Source organism: Rhynchophorus ferrugineus, unplaced genomic scaffold, assembly GCF_030347505.1.
Source record: "Rhynchophorus ferrugineus isolate W39M unplaced genomic scaffold, kcgeb_rfMv2 rfM682, whole genome shotgun sequence".
In the NCBI taxonomy this organism is placed as follows: domain Eukaryota; kingdom Metazoa; phylum Arthropoda; class Insecta; order Coleoptera; family Curculionidae; genus Rhynchophorus; species Rhynchophorus ferrugineus.
The window spans coordinates 594-16161 of NW_027473259.1; the positions used below are offsets into that span (position 1 = coordinate 594).

The window sequence follows — 15568 nt, forward strand, 5'->3', positions numbered from 1 at the left end:
ATGAAGATTAGGAGCCAATACGAAATATAAAAGTTTAGAATGGAAAAGACGCGCCGGAGAAAAACGGTGTTTTCTCCCTCGTATTCGAGAGACAACGCACCTACGATCCGACGTCGATTAAAAACTAATTTTATCGGATACGACGATCGTATTAATGGTGCGCGCTACGTTTATCACAAAAACGTGCGAACGACCGTTTTAAACACGTCTCATCCCTTTCATATTCGTACGACCCGTACGAGAGAGTTAGGTCACACGTACGGGTCCGCTGTCACGTTTTAGAACGTCGCGATCGAATCGCGCTTATACGCTCAGCACGCTCAGACATTTCTCGTCGATCGCGAAGATCAAAGAAAATCCGAGCAGTCTTGAAATGAGATACGACCCTCAGCCAGGAGTGGTCCGGGTATGAGATCCCAGGACCGCAATGTGCGTTCGAAATGTCGATGTTCATGTGTCCTGCAGTTCACAAGTTGACGCGCAATTAGCTGCGTTCTTCATCGACCCACGAGCCAAGTGATCCACCGTTTAGGGTAATCTTTTTTTAAGTTAGGTTTTAAACGCATATCGAAACGTTTCTATTATAAGACGACGACGACGCGCGCTCACGTCATAGACAGCGCTTGCGCCCCTTTCGCAGCCGCCGTCGACTTTAAAACGCTCTTACGGTTTATTTTCGTCTTCTCCACTACACACAACGAGAGGAGCGGAGACAGACTACTCGAAATGGTGACGTTCGTTGTAAATTTTCGTCGTCTCACCTCGTACGACAACAAAAGAGCATACGCTGATCATAGTTTGGCAATATTTTCGTAAACTAAATCTCACCCTTTTGGAATGAAACAAACGAAGGGTGATAAGATTTTCGTAAACTAATCACATTACCGATCATCGTATATGTTCGTCGATATGAGGATCGAAACGTCGATTAGAAATATAATTGGCAAAATCGTTTTATTTTGCGCTCGATTTGTCCATTTATAACGAAATCCGTCGTAGGCCGACGATTATTACTCGTCGTCCTATATAACAACATCTTCATCGTATATATCTCCGCTTTCGGGCGTACATCTTTTAAAACCATATATTATAGGTACCCGAAAACAGCTACGTTGACGACGTCGAAATTCGATCGGAACTTCCGAACTTCGTAGATGGCTCTTTAACGTTCGACAATGATTTTTACAGACTTGTACGTTTACCTATTATATATATATAGGCATAACAACACACTGTAATGATCCTTCCGCAGGTTCACCTACGGAAACCTTGTTACGACTTTTACTTCCTCTAAATGATCAAGTTTGGTCATCTTTTCCTACACATCGACGACGCCGAAACGCCATCGCGTGTCGATCCGAAGACCTCACTAAATCATTCAATCGGTAGTAGCGACGGGCGGTGTGTACAAAGGGCAGGGACGTAATCAACGCGAGCTTATGACTCGCGCTTACTGGGAATTCCTCGTTCATGGGGAACAATTGCAAGCCCCAATCCCTAGCACGAAGGAGGTTCAGCGGGTTACCCGGGCCGCTCGGCCAGGGAAGACACGCTGATTCCTTCAGTGTAGCGCGCGTGCGGCCCAGAACATCTAAGGGCATCACAGACCTGTTATTGCTCAATCTCGTGCGGCTAGAAGCCGCCTGTCCCTCTAAGAAGAATAGTTTGTACGCCGACAGTAAAAACCGCGCACGAACCGCGAAACCCGAAAGCAACGCGGCCGGCGGGCCTTTAGGATGTCAAAAAGCGCCTAGTTAGCAGGCTAGAGTCTCGTTCGTTATCGGAATTAACCAGACAAATCGCTCCACCAACTAAGAACGGCCATGCACCACCACCCACCGAATCAAGAAAGAGCTCTCAATCTGTCAATCCTTCCGGTGTCCGGGCCTGGTGAGGTTTCCCGTGTTGAGTCAAATTAAGCCGCAGGCTCCACTCCTGGTGGTGCCCTTCCGTCAATTCCTTTAAGTTTCAGCTTTGCAACCATACTTCCCCCGGAACCCAAAAGCTTTGGTTTCCCGGAAGCTGCCCGTCGAGTCATATTAGGGAACGTCGACGGATCGCTAGCTGGCATCGTTTAAGGTTAGAACTAGGGCGGTATCTGATCGCCTTCGAACCTCTAACTTTCGTTCTTGATCAATGAAAGCGTTTTTGGCAAATGCTTTCGCTTCTGTTCGTCTTGCGACGATCCAAGAATTTCACCTCTAACGTCGCAATACGAATGCCCCCATCCGTTCCTATTAATCATTACCTCGGGGTTCCGAAAACCAACAAAATAGAACCGAGGTCCTATTCCATTATTCCATGCATACAGTATTCAGGCGAAATTTTAGCCTGCTTTGAGCACTCTAATTTGTTCAAAGTAAACGTGCCGGCCCACCTCGACACTCAGTAAAGAGCACCGCGGCAGGATTGAGTTGGGCCGTCGTAACCACGACGCGCACAACACGCACGCCGAAACGCACGCGCGACGGCGACGCGACACGACTAAGCCCACCGGCAGGACGTCTCGCGAAAAACACGCCAGTTAACACCGCGAACGATGAACCGGCGGCGCGAGACACAAATTCGACTACGAGCTTTTTAACCGCAACAACTTTAATATACGCTATTGGAGCTGGAATTACCGCGGCTGCTGGCACCAGACTGGCCCTCCAATTGATCCTCGTTAAAGGGTTTAGAGTGTACTCATTCCGATTACGGGGCCTCGGATGAGTCCCGTATCGTTATTTTTCGTCACTACCTCCCCGTGCCGGGAGTGGGTAATTTGCGCGCCTGCTGCCTTCCTTGGATGTGGTAGCCGTTTCTCAGGCTCCCTCTCCGGAATCGAACCCTGATTCCCCGTTACCCGTTACGACCATGGTAGGCGCAGAACCTACCATCGACAGTTGATAAGGCAGACATTTGAAAGATGTGTCGCCGGTGCGAGACCGTGCGATCAGCTTAAAGTTATTCAGAGTCACCAAGTTGTACGATGACGAGCGCGAACCCGAAACCGATTGGTTTTGATCTAATAAAAGCACTCCTTCCATCTCTGGTCGGAGCTCTGTTTGCATGTATTAGCTCTAGAATTACCACAGTTATCCAAGTAATTGTGGGTACGATCTAAGGAACCATAACTGATTTAATGAGCCTTTCGCGGTTTCACCTTAATTCGGTATGTACTGAGACATGCATGGCTTAATCTTTGAGACAAGCATATGACTACTGGCAGGATCAACCAGGGAACTGTTCTTATTATTTTATCGACACGAAGCAGATAAAACAAATACAGACACAGTTTATTTTATAAGTTTGACTTATAAAGAAACGTGTGCGTAAGACGACGATATATAATATATATCGACGACTAATAAAAAGGAGGTGCATGATAGCGCGCCTAGACGACGGAAAAACCGGTCCGAGGCGCCACGCTCTTACATTTTAATATTAGTTGTCTAATAAAACAAAACGATATCATCATCTTAGACACATCTTTTGTTTTTTTTATACACAACCGATCGACTAGGCACCCAATTATCTCGATTATCGACGACGATCGTCGACTACGTCGAAAATTGGATGCCGCAAAATATCGTTCGGCGTTTATAAGACCTCGAAAAACATTCTCTCCGAACCCTTCGCTAGATAGAAATATATAAAGCGACAAGGAAACCTCGTACGAGAAACGTTTCGTGATTTTTTATTTTATTCTCGCTCGGAGAGCAGAGAGCTATCGCAAAATGTGTTGCTGTTTTATGAACGTTCCGATGAAAAACCGATACGTCCATAAAAATAATAATTCCAATCGCATATGAATCGTGGATCATCTTCTTCTAACGAAGCCGAATGTTCCCGCCGAATTCGCGATCTCGCAGTGATACCGTCGTCGTCGTCGTACGCTTCCCGATATATCGAAAAAAACCGACCAGGAAGAACAACGAAACGACGATACAAAATCGCGAGAGCGTTACGAATATATAATAACACGACGAAATACGCTTTTTATTTAGATAAATAAAAAAATACGGTTCGGATCTTATATATTAACATATAATATGTAATACCACCTTCGCTGATCAAAAGCCACTCGGTAAAAGTGTCACAGCGCCGGTCGACCCGACCCGTCGTATCCGTCTCTCGTATCGCCCCACGTAGAAGCGCACACGATTTAAGCGCGGGTCTCTCGCCAGCTATCGGAAATGTATGGGTGTTTTAGAACAGATCGTTTATACGGACGTTGCGCAAATTTTTCGTTTTTACGTCTGCCCGTTCTCGTTATTATCGGAATGTTCCGATGAATAAACTTTAGCTTTAGACAACGTGAACTTCTAAAGCAATAATTTTAACCTCTCGTGTTAATACGTCCTCAGGCCGTTTCTAGACTGCCGATCACGTTCTTTAAAAGTCGGAAAATTCCGATCCATAAAATTATGCTAGTAGAATGTAAAGATCCTTCATAGGATGGATACTGTCACATATCGATACGGCGATCGGAGTAAAACTGTTCTCACGTATTTCAGGACATTTTAGGTTGTTACGTCGGCCCGTTCGTTATTATCGGTATATACCTATGAATAAATGTTTTGCTTGTAGAACGTAAGATTCCAAAAGAATGATTCGCCGAAACGATGGTGCACCCTTACGATCGGATATTTGCCGCTTATTGGCCATTTTCTATAATTCATCCGTTAGATATCGTTTATCGACTACGGATAAGGTTTTCCGATATCAGAATGTTCCTAAGGATGATTCGAAAGTGATTTGAACGAAGAATTTGATAGAATGAATCCTTTATTTATCCATTGAGTACAGGGTACGGAGTGTCTGCGGGGTCAGCTAATATATTATATTTCTCTCTCGACGTAATGGTAACTCGAAGTCCGAACCGCGCTCATGAAGCTCGGTTTCAATCCAATCCATGTTGGTCGGTTCCTCGAGAGGAACGCCGTATCTTCGCGGTCGACCGCCTAATGAATCAGGTGGTAAAAGTCCAAGCCCAGCGCGGCAACGGCAGGCGCGTTCAACGTTTTAACTGCCAATTCTACGGTCATTCATCGGCCAACTGTAAAGCCACTCCGGCCTACGTCAAGTCCCAAAGACAGAAATTCCCCGCCGAAATGCACCAACTGTTGAGAACCATACACCGCAAATTACTCGGGATGCAAGTGCCGACCTACTCCAAAAACAACCAAACCCAAAAGACCAATTCCTCCCCCCACTCATGTACGGGGAACTCAAGATAACAGTCGTCTGGCTGGTCTGGATTCCACTAGAACACGAACCCGATCTCCATTGGCGAAATACTCTTCGGAACATATTCAGATGACCAAGGAGATTTTCAGGCCATTTTCAACGCCATCAACCACACAGCTATTGGAAGAATTACTATCGGCCGGGATAATAGATGAGTTGGAACTTGGGCTTATTGCTCCAAGCGAACCAACTCACTACTCCTCCAATCGACCGACAATAATTGACTTTTTTATCTATCAAAATTCGAATCAAGCCTCTGACCTGCAAGTACTCCAAGATATCGATTCTGACCACAGGCCTATCCTCCTCACCCACCATCAGCGATTTTCCACTGAGTTCCACTGTCCCCAAGCAAGGTCAACCTAGTAAACGAAAAAAAAAGTATCTTCTCTTTGACGATCCTCATTATATTAGGACGATAGTTCCATTCTAAATTCTTGATTAATTACAGTTCCTATTTGTTCATTTCGAGACGTTCCCGTGATTAATACTTATCGTGTAGAAATTAGCCACAATCCACAATTAGCCACAGTTAGGAAAAATAAATTAATTATCATATAGTCATAAACGTAATAAAAATGAATACACATATTTTCGAAGTCACTCCAGAAATACTTTACCTTATTTTTAAATAACAATCTCGGGCCGTACCATTTTTACAAAACTTATTCTATATACTTACTATATAACAGATTATAATGATATAATATAATTCAATACAATAACTACAATATATATATATATATCTGAAAATTCTGTTTTTATAAAATGTCAGCTACTGTTTAACATTTCATTTTTTAAAATGTATATCCAATTGTGGTTCTGAAAAGAACCGATTTTGCAGGTAAGTAGTATATTGAAACACACATAGGTATGTGAATTAATTTACTTAGAACTGGTATATTTGGTGACTGCTTTGGTACCTTCGCTAACGGCGTGCTTAGCCAACTCACCGGGTAACAATAACCTAACGGCGGTTTGGATTTCTCTGCTCGTGATCGTTGATCTCTTATTGTAATGGGCGAGACGCGACGCTTCGGCGGCTATCCTTTCGAATATATCGTTCACGAAAGAATTCATGATCGACATGGCCTTGCTGGAGATACCCGTATCGGGATGAACCTGCTTTAAAACTTTGTATATGTAAATCGCATAGCTTTCCTTCCTCCTGCGCTTCTTTTTCTTGTCGCTCTTAGAGATATTTTTCTGGGCTTTTCCGGCTTTCTTGGCCGCCTTACCGCTTGTCTTCGGTGGCATTTCGAAATAAAAATCCCGACGTCTCACGTACCTCAAAGAGTACTTAACTAAAAAAATGCCTTTAATTCTAGAACTTATAACATTCGAAGGAACACTTCTAAGCCCCGCCCATAGCCCGAGTTAGAGTCTGATTGGTCGCGTATGATATAACGAGTTTGGCTCGCGGACAAAATTCCAGGCCGATCTGTAAGAAATTTCCAGTACCGTTTTTGATTTAAAGGTGAGCAGTATCTAACAACGATCGAGATTAACATGTCCGGACGTGGTAAAGGCGGAAAAGTGAAGGGAAAGGCGAAGTCTCGTTCCAATCGTGCGGGATTACAATTTCCTGTCGGTCGTATTCACCGACTTCTAAGGAAAGGAAATTATGCCGAACGCGTAGGGGCCGGTGCTCCCGTTTACTTAGCTGCCGTAATGGAATATCTGGCGGCCGAAGTTCTCGAGTTGGCGGGTAACGCCGCTAGAGACAACAAGAAAACAAGGATTATCCCTAGGCATTTACAATTGGCCATCAGAAACGACGAGGAATTGAATAAACTGTTATCTGGCGTTACTATTGCCCAGGGCGGCGTCTTGCCTAACATTCAAGCAGTATTATTGCCTAAAAAGACAGACAGCAAAACCAAATAGATAACGCAAACCGTTTAAAGTTTTGCATACGCCCTTTAATATCGGTCCTTTTCAGGGCCAACAAAATCGTATAAAAAAGAAGTTAGAATACGCGTTCTTATTAAAGAATAAATATTAACTAGAAAATTTATAAATAATCTGATCTGTACTGAATATTCCTTTATTACTGTTTTAGAGTATCGATCGATCGGTTCCCTAATTAGTTACGGCTCTATCTAGAAAATAATCATTTAAGTAATAATAAGATAATAAATAAATTATATAAATATTCTTTCTTTTATAAAGTTATATTGTGGTTCTGAAAAGAACCGTTTTTTTTTTCTATTAAAAAAATACGGTCTTGGACGAACGTATTTTTTAGGGAAGTCGTAGCACGTCCAGGAGTGTCGGGATATTTGTAATTTTCAACTCCGTGTCTTCTTGATCTGACGATGAAATGTGTCGCCTGTTTAATATATCGTCATACGTAGTAGAAATAGTTTTATTTCTTTTTCTTTGGTGATACTGGTTTTTTAGTTTTCGCACCTTCACCAGCGGCAACACGAACAGTTGAGGTCGTCGTCTTAGCACTTTTCGGTTTAGGCGCCTTGGGCTTTTTCGTAGGTCCGGCTTTATTAGATTTTTTCGCTTTGGAAGGCGATTTCGGGGATCTTGCGGCCGTGTTGCTTTTTGCTGCTTTCGAAGATGAACTATTAGCGGCGGCATTGGAAGCGGACGTAGTCGTGGCGGCGGTAGATTTCTTTCCTGTTTTCTTTTCGACGGCTTTTTTGGCAGAAGCTTTTTTCTCGGCCAAAGTTGCAGATTCACCTTTCTTACTTTTAGCTGTGGTTTTCTTAGTTGAGGCGGAGGCGGCGGTCGTCTTTTTTTCCGTTTTCTCTGAGGTTTTTTTGGCAGACGCTTTTTTACCACCGGCTGTCGTAGCTGTCGCGGCACCTCCTACTGGTTTTCGTTTATTTTTCTGTCCGGTTTTGGCAGTGGCCGTTTTTCTTTTCTTCGTACCTGCGGCTGTCGTACCTCCTGCTTTACGTGCCGAAGCCGCTAATTTAAATGATCCGGAAGCTCCTTTGCCCTTCGTTTGTACCAAAACACCCGAAGCGATCCACGTCTTTATATATTTCTTTATAAAGGGCGATAATTTGTCAGCATCCACTTTGTAATTGGCCGCTATGTATTTTTTAATAGCTCTGAAGGAAGTTCCGCCTTTCTCTTTCAATCCTTTAATTGCACTCGTTACCATATCAGCGATCGGAGGATGACTAACTTTCGATTTAGAACTCTTCGCCTTGCTCGAAGTGGATTTTTCTTTCTTCCCTCCTGCAGACGAACCTGCGCTACCGGCTGTAGCTGATGCGGCTCCCGTAGCCGACACCGAAGATGAATTCGACCCGGCCGGTGTGCCTGTTGACGATGCGTTAACAACGGCGGCGGAATTTCCTCCACTCCCTTGATTCGACGAAGGAGAAACCGCTTGTCCGCTAATATCGACGTCCGACATTCTGATATAATTTCTTAATTTTCTTATAAGAACGTTCTAATCACGATTCGTTTGACAAAGTTACGTACGTGCGTATGCTTCTCGTTCGCGTATTTTAACTGTCTGGCGGTCGCTCTCATTTAATGCGTACCCTATATGATATGAGCCGAACGGAGGACTGAACGGTCGAGCGCGAACGACGTTCCATATTCCGGCTTCGTCGAAACGTTCATCGAGCTTGGAACCGTTTACTTATTTCTCATATTAAATACATAAATCCTTTAGAATATCATACGATTTATGTTCGAGGCGTTAAAAGATAAAACGTAGTAGAAGTAGCAAACTTTACCAATAAATTTTACGTTGACTATCGTCTTAGAAGGAAGCACAAAATCAAGCGTTGCTCTCGATTCCGTCGAAACTACCAATTTACATTCGAGTTATAGACTTTCGGTTATAACTATGAAAATATATCTTTTCAAATCTACGTCCCCCGATATATCGTCTTTTGATATAAATGCAATTCCGTACAGATCTAATGCTATTATTGGAGAAACGAGACATATTATTCCTAATTGATGCGGTACAGATTGTTCGTTGTCCAAAACGAATCTATATCGAAACGTACCGTTGTCGAATTAACTGTAAGAAAACAATGACATGAAAATTAACCGATCCTATACTAATATACTTCTTATTTAACGGTTTCTTAACACCATCCGAACTCTGGGTTACAATCGAACGTATCGGGTGAGCAACGATATCGAGACGTCTATAAGAATATCGTGTCAAACCCTTCTGTATCGATACAATGCTCATATATATTATAGTATATTTTGCTTCTTTAGTTGAAATCTGTTTTCATAAATAGTTATCTAAAGTCAATAAATACATGGAACGCGATCTCCATACATACGTGCGTAGAACTACCGTACCTTCTTTGAAATCTTAAGGATTCTCCAAGCTCATCGACGCGAAGTTTATCTCGGAGTATTTTCTCTCTAAAGGAAAACTATATTAAAGCTTCAACGAAGATTCGGTATTCGATTGTTCACCATCATTTACATTCTTGTCATTAACCTAACATTTATTATGAAATCTTATTTTAAACTTTATCTATCTTTTTATATTACGATCGTCTATTATAATGCAGTATATTTGTTACTTTACAAGTAAATCTTAGATGAAAGGAGCAGATATTTAATAAAATTTAACGTCATCTTAGTCCATTTTCGAATAATAAATTTCTTTTTTTATGCTAGTAAATTTGTGGCTCTGAAAAGAACCGTTGTTTTCTTTAGTTGAATAGATACGTTGTTCTGTTTTAATTGGTCAGCATATATAATACTTTATTTAACCGCCAAATCCGTATAGGGTTCGTCCTTGGCGTTTGAGGGCGTATACTACATCCATGGCAGTAACGGTTTTCCTTTTGGCGTGTTCGGTATAAGTGACGGCGTCTCTGATAACGTTTTCCAAAAATACTTTTAATACACCTCTGGTTTCTTCATAAATTAGACCGGATATACGTTTAACTCCACCCCGCCTAGCCAATCTTCTGATGGCGGGTTTCGTAATACCTTGGATATTATCACGAAGCACTTTACGATGCCGCTTAGCGCCTCCTTTTCCCAAACCTTTACCACCTTTACCTCTGCCCGTCATGATTTATTCAATTTAGTATTAAAAGAAAGCAAATTTATAATCGAATTGTGCAGCGTACACCTCGAATACTACGGGTAACTATTTCAATTTCAAATCCTACCATGGGTTTTGTTGAGTTCGAATCGGGTCCCGCCCACAGATGCTAGCCGGACCAATCAGAATATCTTCACACATTATTAAAAAGGGAGATTTCTTTGACACCTTCGATCAGTTTCCAAAAGTTCGTTGGTGCTTGCGCTTGTAATTCTTCCTACACGTTTGAAGTCAGACCCGTTTAGACGATGGCTCGTACCAAGCAAACTGCTCGAAAATCAACCGGAGGTAAGGCTCCCAGAAAACAATTGGCTACTAAAGCAGCCAGGAAAAGCGCTCCCGCTACCGGTGGTGTTAAAAAACCGCATCGTTACAGACCCGGTACGGTCGCTCTAAGAGAAATCCGACGCTATCAGAAGAGTACCGAATTATTGATTAGGAAATTGCCTTTCCAACGATTGGTTCGCGAAATCGCTCAGGATTTCAAGACCGATTTACGTTTCCAAAGTTCGGCAGTGATGGCTTTGCAAGAAGCTAGCGAGGCCTATTTGGTTGGTCTCTTTGAAGACACCAATTTGTGTGCGATCCATGCTAAACGAGTAACTATCATGCCTAAGGACATTCAATTAGCCAGACGCATTAGAGGCGAACGTGCATAAATGCTACGGCTGTCCTATATTAAGGTCGTTTTTTGTATTTATATGAAAAAAAAAGGTTCTTCTCAGAACCACCAACTTCTATTAGAAAAAAGAGACATTGATATTTTTTCCGTTTATATGACGCTTTAGTTATAATATTTGTGAATTGAATTTAGAATATTATGCTCACAAATATATTGTGAATATTGAGGAATCCTTAGTAATAAGGTGTGAACACCTGCTGGATTGACTTGAAGTTTATATCACGATAAGAAAGGGGTATCACATATACTGTTATTATGTTACCGTAAAGGAATGAATATATAAAATAAAATATTTTTTTCTGGATATTTTAACATTTTTATGAACGATTACTATATTTTAATTTATTTGACTTCGTATATATCCTATCTTCTTAACAATAGTTTATTTCTTTTTTTCTTCTTTAAACATTTTGGGGCTCTGAAAAGAGCCGTTTTCCACCCTTCATATTATTATGATCACCTTCAAAATAATATATTTCGTTTACTTAGAACTGGTATATTTAGTGACAGCTTTGGTACCTTCGCTAACGGCATGCTTAGCCAATTCACCGGGTAACAATAACCTAACGGCGGTTTGGATTTCTCTGCTCGTGATGGTCGATCTTTTATTGTAATGGGCGAGGCGCGACGCTTCGGCGGCTATCCTTTCGAATATATCGTTCACGAAAGAATTCATAATCGACATGGCCTTGCTGGAAATACCCGTATCGGGATGAACCTGCTTTAAAACTTTGTATATGTAAATCGCGTAGCTTTCCTTCCTCCTACGCTTCTTTTTCTTATCGCTCTTAGAAATGTTTTTCTGGGCTTTTCCAGCCTTTTTTGCCGCTTTACCGCTTGTCTTCGGTGGCATTTTAAACGAATGAGATTCGCGACCTACCCATACAGCAAAAGATAAAAGACTAAACCGAAATATACCTATAGTCGTTTAATTATTTGATAAATGACGCTACACTTCTAAGCTCCGCCCATTCTTGGCGTTATGTCGTAGAAAGCTCTGATTGGTCGAGTAGGAAACGTACTAGTGTTTTGAGAAGTTGCCGAATAAAAGCTATTCGCTGGACAGTTCACTGCCAGTTGTTCATTCGTTGTCGAAAGGACGTGAGCGTTGTCGCCATTAGTTTTTCGGTTATTTTTAGTTTAAAAAAGTTAGCAATACAATGTCTGGACGTGGTAAGGGTGGAAAAGTGAAGGGAAAGGCGAAATCTCGTTCCAACCGAGCGGGATTACAATTTCCTGTTGGCCGTATTCACCGGCTTTTAAGGAAAGGAAATTATGCCGAACGCGTAGGGGCCGGTGCTCCCGTCTACTTAGCTGCCGTAATGGAATATTTGGCGGCCGAAGTTCTCGAGTTGGCAGGTAACGCCGCTAGAGACAACAAGAAAACAAGGATTATCCCTAGGCATTTACAATTGGCCATCAGAAATGACGAAGAACTGAACAAACTCCTCTCCGGTGTTACTATAGCCCAGGGCGGCGTTCTACCAAACATCCAGGCCGTATTGTTACCGAAAAAAACAGATAGTAAAACCAAATAAGTTACATGAGCCTTAGGGTTTTTGTGTCGTACAAAAACCTTTTAACTATCGGTCCTTTTCAGGACCACCAAAATAATAAAACAAAAAAAGAACTTAAAATTAAAACTCATATTATGACTTGCACTTACTAATTATTTAAAATATTCTAATAAACAGTTTAAGTACTTTAAAGATTGTTTTTTGGGTGTGTAAGATAAATTAAGAGACATTCCAATACCAATAATTATCGTTTTATTAAACAACAATTAAGTCGAAATAATATGAAGGATTTATTTCTAGCGGTTCTCCTTTAGTAAAATCGAACCGTATTATAACATCGCGCCTTGTATATAATCTATGTAATTAACGATGAATTTAAGGGGCGGTCTATTTATTAAGTATAGAGTTTTGGAATCCAAACCCTCAAATAATTAGGGCCAGTTATACTTAAATTATTATTTTAAATAAAATTATGATGATTGTAATGATTGAAAGATTATCCTTAAATCCTAATAGAGCTTCCGTTTTTTAAATATCGATAAATTTGTGGTTCTGAAAAGAACCGTTGTTTAATTTTTCTAAAATTAATTTTGAGGGTCACATTTCACGTTAGTTCGCGAATAAAATGTGACTTAACCTCCAAACCCGTATAATGTACGTCCTTGACGTTTCAAGGCGTATACTACATCCATTGCGGTAACGGTTTTTCTTTTGGCGTGTTCGGTATATGTAACGGCATCTCTGATGACGTTTTCCAAAAACACTTTTAAAACACCTCTGGTCTCTTCGTAAATCAGACCAGATATACGTTTTACGCCGCCTCGTCTAGCCAATCTTCTAATGGCGGGCTTCGTAATACCTTGGATATTATCACGAAGCACTTTACGATGCCGCTTGGCTCCTCCTTTTCCCAAACCTTTACCACCTTTACCTCTGCCGGTCATCTTTTATCGAACCTAATACAAAAAAAATAAATGATCTCGAATAAGTAGCGCGCTCACAACACGAGTGCTACGGACAACTGTTGTCGATTACATTCAATCAGCCCGGTTTTGTAGACTTAGGATTGAGTTCCGCCCACTGGCACAAAACGGACCAATCAGATTAGATAACATGTTATAAAAAGGACTCTCTGATTTTATGACCGAATCAGTCCGAAAGGGGTCGCCGTCGTTTGCGTTTGTTAATTTTTCTCATTACCTCTATTTTAAAAATATGGCTCGTACCAAGCAAACTGCGCGAAAATCAACAGGAGGTAAAGCTCCTAGGAAACAATTGGCTACCAAAGCGGCCAGGAAAAGCGCTCCAGCTACCGGTGGCGTTAAGAAACCACATCGCTACCGACCTGGGACGGTCGCTTTGCGGGAGATTCGTCGTTATCAAAAGAGCACCGAATTATTGATTAGGAAATTACCTTTTCAACGATTGGTTCGCGAAATCGCTCAAGATTTCAAGACCGATTTACGTTTTCAAAGTTCGGCGGTAATGGCTTTACAAGAGGCCAGCGAAGCTTATTTAGTTGGCCTTTTTGAGGATACTAATTTATGTGCGATACATGCAAAGCGAGTAACCATCATGCCCAAGGATATTCAGCTAGCCAGACGTATCAGAGGCGAACGTGCCTAAACTTTATTTTCTATCATTTATAATACTCTACTTATATTCGTATTTTGCAACAAAAAAAAACGGTTCTTTTCAGAACCACCTAAATTTAATCAAAGAAAAAGAAGATAATTCAATTAATATTCTTTTATCGATATTTATATAAACCACTAAAAGAGTTATGGATTTTTATCTCAGAGTTATATTCGACTACATGTTAGTAATTAATAACAGTCGGTGTACTTATACGCATTGTTTTTAAAAACTAAAGAAAAAATAATGTAATCACTAATAACCAAAGAATAATAATATACTGTTGATAACAAAATTTGTATTTCAATATTGGATACTACAGCTGTATAATATATAAAATTAATTTTTTTAAGATTATTTCTTTTTTTATTTATCTAAATTGTGGCTCTGAAAAGAACCGTTTTCTCCTTTATGATATTCAAGGCTTATGGTTTACTTAGAACTGGTATATTTAGTGACGGCTTTGGTACCTTCACTAACGGCGTGCTTAGCCAATTCACCGGGCAGCAATAATCGCACGGCAGTTTGGATTTCTCTGCTTGTGATAGTAGATCTTTTATTGTAATGAGCGAGACGGGACGCTTCGGCGGCTATCCTTTCGAATATATCGTTCACGAAAGAATTCATGATCGACATGGCCTTGCTGGAGATACCCGTATCGGGATGAACTTGCTTTAAAACTTTGTAAATGTAGATCGCGTAGCTTTCCTTCCTCTTGCGTTTCTTTTTCTTGTCACTTTTGGAGATATTTTTCTGAGCCTTACCGGCCTTTTTGGCCGCCTTACCGCTTGTTTTCGGAGGCATTTCGAAATAAATATTACGATATTAAAGGAACCACGAAAAGTACTAGACTAAAACAAATTTCAGGAATCCTTAGAATTTATAGGCTCCTTAAATACACTCCTAAGCCCCGCCTATTATCTGAGTTAGCCTTTCATTGGTCGCGTACGAGATCATGCGTTCGGCTTACGAACAAAATTCGTTGCTAGTATGTTGACAGTTTTAGTACAGATTTCAACTCTAAGGCGAGCGAGTTCTAGAAGCAATCGATAGTAAAATGTCCGGACGTGGTAAAGGCGGAAAAGTGAAGGGAAAGGCGAAGTCTCGTTCTAACCGAGCGGGATTACAATTCCCTGTCGGTCGTATTCACAGACTTTTAAGGAAAGGGAATTATGCCGAACGCGTAGGGGCCGGTGCTCCCGTCTACTTAGCTGCCGTAATGGAATATCTGGCAGCCGAGGTTCTCGAATTGGCGGGTAACGCCGCTAGAGATAACAAGAAAACCAGGATTATCCCTAGGCATTTGCAATTGGCCATCAGAAACGACGAAGAATTGAACAAACTCCTATCCGGAGTTACTATAGCCCAGGGCGGCGTTCTGCCAAATATCCAAGCTGTATTGTTACCTAAAAAGACAGATAGCAAAACTAAATAAAACGAATG

The 15568-nt window shown here is 41.3% G+C and overlaps 2 non-coding genes across 2 annotated transcripts; both read right to left on the reverse strand.

Annotated features, from left to right (window-relative positions):
* Positions 1-381: 381 nt before the first annotated feature.
* Positions 382-536, reverse strand: LOC143206417 (5.8S ribosomal RNA). Its single transcript, XR_013008387.1, has one exon. It is a non-coding gene; the product is annotated as a 5.8S ribosomal RNA (ribosomal RNA).
* A 699-nt stretch (positions 537-1235) lies between these two features.
* Positions 1236-3224, reverse strand: LOC143206418 (small subunit ribosomal RNA). The gene has a single exon (XR_013008388.1). It is a non-coding gene; the product is annotated as a small subunit ribosomal RNA (ribosomal RNA).
* Positions 3225-15568: the final 12344 nt, after the last annotated feature.